At 36.2% G+C, this 6,542-nt stretch overlaps 1 long non-coding RNA gene across 1 annotated transcript; it reads right to left on the bottom strand.

Moving 5' to 3' along the window:
- Positions 1–2,071: 2,071 nt before the first annotated feature.
- On the bottom strand, positions 2,072–3,652 carry LOC112574435. The gene is made up of 3 exons (XR_003101440.1): positions 3,445–3,652; positions 2,786–2,968; positions 2,072–2,418 (listed from the first exon to the last, which is right to left on the bottom strand). It is a non-coding gene; the product is annotated as an uncharacterized LOC112574435 (long non-coding RNA).
- Between the last annotated feature and the right edge of the window lie 2,890 nt (positions 3,653–6,542).

Here is a 6,542-nt window from a genome sequence, read left to right on the forward strand (position 1 = left end):
CGTGCGTATCACATGTTCACAATCTGCAGTATTGCATTTGGCCTTATATGTAACATGCTATCAACACGGCTAGCACTGGAATTTTTTGTGTGAGTGTATTGTACACAACTGATATATTGGGGTGTAATGTGTTTTGAGCCCAGGGCCAGCTATGTTCATTTAAATGTTCTAGTGGCGTGGGTAGGCTAGTCCAGAGGGGATAGTCTGTCGGGTAGCATCGTAGGGTGTACCTGTGTTGTTGAGGGTGATCGCCGGCTAGCTCCATTCAAGTGGACTAGAGGGATACCCTAGGGGGCAGAGTAAGTCTTAAATTTTCTTACTTTTCATTAATTTTACTTAATTTTCCTTATTTTTTGTTATTTTTCCTTAATTTTCTTCCCTCCAAGGCCTTCATCGATCCTTCCTTTACCTTCATTTTTTCCTCATCGTTGCGTTTTCTCCCTAGCCCTCATCAATCATTCCTTTCTCTTTTTTTTTTCATCCTCACCGACCTCCCTGGCCCACATTGATCCTTCCTTTTTTCCTTGTTTTTTTTTCTTAATTTTCCTTATTTTTCCTTAATTTTTCTTAAATATTCTTACTTTTCACTAATTTTACTTAATTTTCCTTATTTCTTCTTATTTTTCCTTAATTTTCTTCCCTCCAAGGCCCTCATCGATCCTTTCTTTCCCTTCGTTTTATTGTCATCGTCGCCATCCCTCCATAATTTTCCACGTTTTTTCCTTGTTTTTTCCTAATTTGCCTTATTTTTTCTTAATTTTTCTTAATTTTCTTCCCTCCGAGGCCCTCATCGAGACTTCCTTTACCTTTGTTTTATTGTCATCGTCGCCTTCCCTTCCTGGCCCCTATCGATCCTTCCTTTTTTCCTTGTTTTTTTACTAATTTTCCTTATTTTTCTTTAATTTTTCTTAAATTTTCTTACTTTTCACTAACTTTACTTAATTTTCCTTATTTTTTCTTATTTTTCCTTAATTTTCTACCCTCATAGGCCCTCATCGATCCTTTATTTCTCTTCGTTTTATTTAAGGCAGTGAAACCCCGGATAAGGGAGCATAACGAAGGATAAGGCAGCTAACTAAGGATAAGGCAGTTAAACCCCGGATTCATTTTTTCCTTGTTTTTTTCTTAATTTTTCTTAAATATTCTTACTTTTCACTAATTTTACTTAATTTTCCTTATTTCTTCTTATTTTTCCCTAATTTTCTTCCCTCCAAGGCCCTCATCGATCCTTTCTTTCCCTTCGTTTTATTGTCATCGTCGCCATCCCTCCATAATTTTCCACGTTTTTTCCTAATTTGCCTTATTTTTTCTTAATTTTCTTCCCTCCGAGGCCCTCATCGAGACTTCCTTTACCTTTGTTTTATTGTCATCGTCGCCTTCCCTTCCTTGCCCCTATCGATCCTTCCTTTTTTCATTGTTTTTTTCCTAATTTTCCTTATTTTTCCTTAATTTTTCTTACTTTTCACTAACTTTACTTAATTTTCCTTATTTTTTCTTATTTTTCCTTAATTTTCTTCCCTCATAGGCCCTCATCGATCTTTTATTTCCCTTCGTTTTATTATCATCGTCGCCTTCCCTCCCTGGCCCTTATCGATCCTTCCTTTTTTCTTGTTTTTTTCCTAATTTTCCTTATTTTTCCTTAATTTTTCTTAAATTTTCTTACTTTTCATTAATTTTACTTAAGTTTCCTTATTTTTTCTTATTTTTCCTTAATTTTTTTCCCTCCAAGGCCCTCATCGATCCTTTCTTTCCCTTCGTTTTATTGTCATCGTCGCCTTCCCTCCCTAATTTTCCACGTTTCTTGACCAAGTAATAGATGCCAAAGATATTAATTTTATTTTCATATAGAAACAAATGACAGATGTGAACAATATCTACTGAACAGCTCTGTACTATTATATTCTGTCCAACGGCCAGGTGCTGCTGGTAGTCTATGGAATGTTTTGCATGAACACTATTAGAGGATAAGATTTCCATGAAAGGGCACGTGAAGCCTTAATGCATTCTCACAGAAAGATATGAAATAATAATAATGTAAACTTATAATTCACAACATCACAACCAAGATAGATCACTCTCTCTGTGCATTTTATTTTTACTGTTTTATCTATAAGCTAGCAACACCATGTTTTGTTAAATTTTTCTCAGAAGTTAAAGCAATGCCTTTTTCTCGAACTTGGATTGGGATTAGGCTGGAAAGAGCCTGCTTTTATTCCACACCCAGACAATGACATGGACACGTCATACTTTGACTGTAAGCTCTGATGGCGTTAGGAGTCACAAGGAGATTGCAAAGTCAATTTTTTTAGCATCAAGAGAAACCTTAAGAATTATGAACAATTGAACACACTTTAGAGATGTGGCATGACAGCAAACTGACGCTTCTTGTTTTCCTTTGCTCGCACTGGATCAAAAGTACTGAAATAGTAATAGAAAATAAATAATCAATATGCAAAAGAGTATATACTTACTAGCACACTATGGTTACAAGTTTTACTGTTATCATTAGTGTAAATACCAAGGGTTGCTAAAAGTATCGCCCCATTCCTAGGTTACCTCCCTTGACTGAGACCTTCAGTGGTTCAGACCGCGGACCCTACACATAAAAACTAAAAAGGAAGTGCGCACTGCTACTTCTATGCTATATTCTACTTGTTTTATAACCCATTTAAATAACCCATAACAAATTATGTGAGTAGTCATTCTACCTAACCAACCCACAGACCATGTAACAACCCCAGACAACCATAATCTTTGCAAATGATTAAGCACAACTGGAACTTACATTGTCTTTAAGTTGAAGGTCTTTGGTTGACAAAGTTTTTTATGTGCTCATGTAACTCAAAGTTGAGCTGCCTCCTGTCTGGCTCTGTCAATTTGGAGGCCATGTAGGCAAAATACTGATACAACAATTCAGAAGCAAACATTCCGTCGTGTGTCACCCTTGCTTCTCTGGAAACTGGATAAGCTGAAAAAAAAAAGATGCAAAAAGACTTAATAATTTACGTCATTCATACAGGCATTCTGAAAACTTCGGTCACTCACTCCCTTTTGTCCGTTTTTTAAAAAAAAATTACCTACAAGACACACTAAATGCATATAAACTAATGGAAAAAGTGAACCCATGTTATATATACAAGTTAAAAAAATGTTCTGTATTGTATGTACAATTTAAATTTACTTCATCTGTCCCATTTCGGGAATCTTCCAGAGTATTCGACTGCAAATAATTAAAACAAGTGTGAATTAATGTGTCTAGGCATGCATATCTTTTTTTTTGGGTGGGGGGTACATTAAATTAACTTAACTTGATCCTAAAGACAAATGATTGCATACGGCTTGTACTTTGAACTTACTTTAAACGCTACTCCTAAGCATACAAAGTAAACATGGCAGTCATGTTTTACCGGGTAAATAAAATCTAAAGAAACATGAGCGACTTACATCTTCAGTGCTTGTTGAGACACTTTTATTCTGGGTCTGCAAATAATTTTAAAAATGTCTTAATTAATGTGTCTAGGCATGCATATGTGTACATTAAATTAACTTAACTTGATCCTAGAGAAAGATTGTTGCACTTGGCTTGTACTTTAAACTCATCAGAAGCCAAGCTAAAGACATTGTACATGTGCATATTTCAACCTATTAGTATGTTTACTTCGAATAGCTCAGACTCACACACCAGAGAGTGAGTCAAGGGGGCGTAACTAAGGTATTATAACAGAAAATAAGACTAACCAAATAAAGGGACTTACATTTGGTCGACTTTTCTTCTCCTTGGTTTCTGAAGTGGACTGCAAATAATTTAAAAAATTTTAAAAATTAAAAATTAAACGTTGCGTTGCTTAGCAGCTGACGCCATTTTAAATGTTTTGCTTGGACACTTGTTGCACATGTCATAACCGAAAGTGAAAGGGCTACTTTATCGTTTTGCTCTGTACAGTAAGTAATTTCTTATGTTATAAAGAAAGCATCATAACATTTGTTTATCATCGTGTATCGTCAGTTAATGGTCTTTGCTTCGTCACCGACCATGCAGTCATCGATCAGCGTTTCCAGCATTTTCACGCAGACACACACAATGTCACAATGAGAAACATTATGCCCATGTGCTTTATTTGGAACTCTTATTGGTGATTCTTATTTCTTCATATACACTGCTAGAATTATGCTGAAATGCTGAAGGTGTGCATGTCTACAACTGTAGACAGTTTTCCCCTTAATTGGTCTGTCGATATAGGTGATCAAATGAAGGTTTGTGACAGCAAGAGGAGCTTGAATCAGAGGGAGAGAAATAAAAAACTACATTTTTTGTTTGCTTGTTTTTAAAGATAAGTTAATTTTTTTCCTAGGTTAAATCAGTGATTAATCCAGAATTTTCAACAAGTTAAAAGATGATTTCAGTAGCAATCACGAACTAATAAAATACACGTTCATGGTAGCAATCATGGAAGAACTTTATTTTTTCCCCTAATCACTAACAAAAAACAACAATGATTTTATACCATTTAGTGTCATAAAGATCTGCCTGAACATTTTATCACCAGCTAATGTATCATTTTCACATTCAAAACTTTAAAGAAAGTGATAAATTATAAAATCTGTTGGACTGCATATAGCAACTAAACAAGCACAGGGCATAAACATAAACATCCAAAGAAAAGAACTAAGCCATTAACTTCAAAGTACTTTCTACTTTGTACTTTCGTGCAAAAAAAAATTCACCTATCATTCAGCAATACTTGGTGCTCTAGGTGCCAGATATTCATTCAAAAATATCATTCCCTTTCAAATAAAAAAGAAAAACACAACAAAAAATAGATCATCTTGAAAGAGTCCAAAATAAGTAAGTGTTAGGAAAACAAATTGTTCAAATGTATTTCTCAGCAGTTTTCTTTTCAAAATGGAAATGGTATCTTAGAGAATTCCCAATTTAGTGAGTTGATAAATAATGCTCCAGGTATTAACGTAAACTTCTTTGAAAGCTGAGCAGCACAACTAAGGATATCACCAGACTGCAATACAAGAACCTAAAAAGGCTTGTTTGGGTCCTAGCTCACGTGCTTCTCCTGAGCCCAGCATGTGGCATGATTATGCAGAAAAGGATTGTTTTTCTTACCACAGTGCCTCTGATGGTTATGGTTAATTTAGTGTTCAAGTGTTCATAATTCTTAAGGTTTCTCTTGATGCTAAAAAAAGTGACTTTGCAATGCCAGGAACACAGCTGCTTCACCAGACTGCAATGCCAGTGCTTCTTTCCATTTTCAGTAAACACACTAGAAGGCTTGTGTTTGTGACAAACCATTCAAACCTAACCCAACCCCACACTACTGATTAAACTACTAAATTTTTCAGATAATTACTTGAGAACAAATGAAAACAATTGTGACTCCTAACGCCATCAGAGCTTACGGTCAAAGTATGACGTGTCCATGTCATTGTCTGGGTGTGTAATAAAAGCAGGCTCTTAGCTTTTTTTTCCCACCCTCTGCAGAGATTCATTTCAACAATCCCCATTCCTTTATACTACAGTGGTACCTCGACATACGAGTGCCCTGACATACGAGTGTTTTGAGATACGAGCCGCCGAGCGAGCGATATTTTGCTTTGAGATAAGAGCAAGATTTGAGATACGAGGAATCGGGGCGGATATTGGGGTCGTGTGCAGCGTCTAACAGTTTCTCCCACCTCAGACTAGACCTCAGTCTGTGTGCTTGTTTCCCTCGTTTTCGAAGCATTTTTGATAAGTTGGGTGAGCGTTTTTGGCTTTTTGTACATTTACAAAACATTATCACATTTATTTTTGTAACCATGGGTCCCAAGAAGAAGGTGATGTCTATTGAATTAAACCGTGAAATCATAGAAAAACGTGAGCAAGGTGTGCGAGTAATTGACTTGGCGAGGATGTCCGGGTGTAGCACATCAACGATATGTACTGAGCTTAAACAGGAGTTGATAAAGGGTACAACGCCAGCTAGGGGCGTTACAATAATTTCTAAGCTCCGGACTTCTCTCCATGAAAAGATGGAGAAACTATTGACTGTGTGGGTGACAGAGAAGCAGCTTCAAGGAGGAACCTTAACACAAAGCATCATGTGTGAGAAGGCACGAGCGATTTACGGTGATTTGCTGAAGCAGATCCCACACACTTCCACAAACGAAGAATTTAATATGTTTTTATAGAATATGTATTTGTTATTCATAAATAAATGTTTCTTCTTGTAAATACACTTTTTCTTATTCAAAAACACTTAACAAAAACAACTGAGGTGGTGTTTTGGGAGCTGGAACGGATTAATGGCATTTCAATGAATTTCAATGGGGAAAATTGCTTTGAGATACGAGCAATTTGACATACGAGCAAGGTTACTGAACGAATTAAACTCGTATGTCGAGGTACCACTGTACTACTAAAGTCCATTGCCTCGCCAGGTTTATAATGTCCTTTCAACTTTCCACCATGAGAAGACTGTCTTTCACCCACTCTTCATAGATAAAGAAACTGTAAGAGCTATATAAAGAGTCAAACAAATCTTTATGCA

The sequence above is a fragment of the Pomacea canaliculata genome, linkage group LG10 (genome assembly GCF_003073045.1).
Source record: "Pomacea canaliculata isolate SZHN2017 linkage group LG10, ASM307304v1, whole genome shotgun sequence".
Classification (NCBI taxonomy): domain Eukaryota; kingdom Metazoa; phylum Mollusca; class Gastropoda; order Architaenioglossa; family Ampullariidae; genus Pomacea; species Pomacea canaliculata.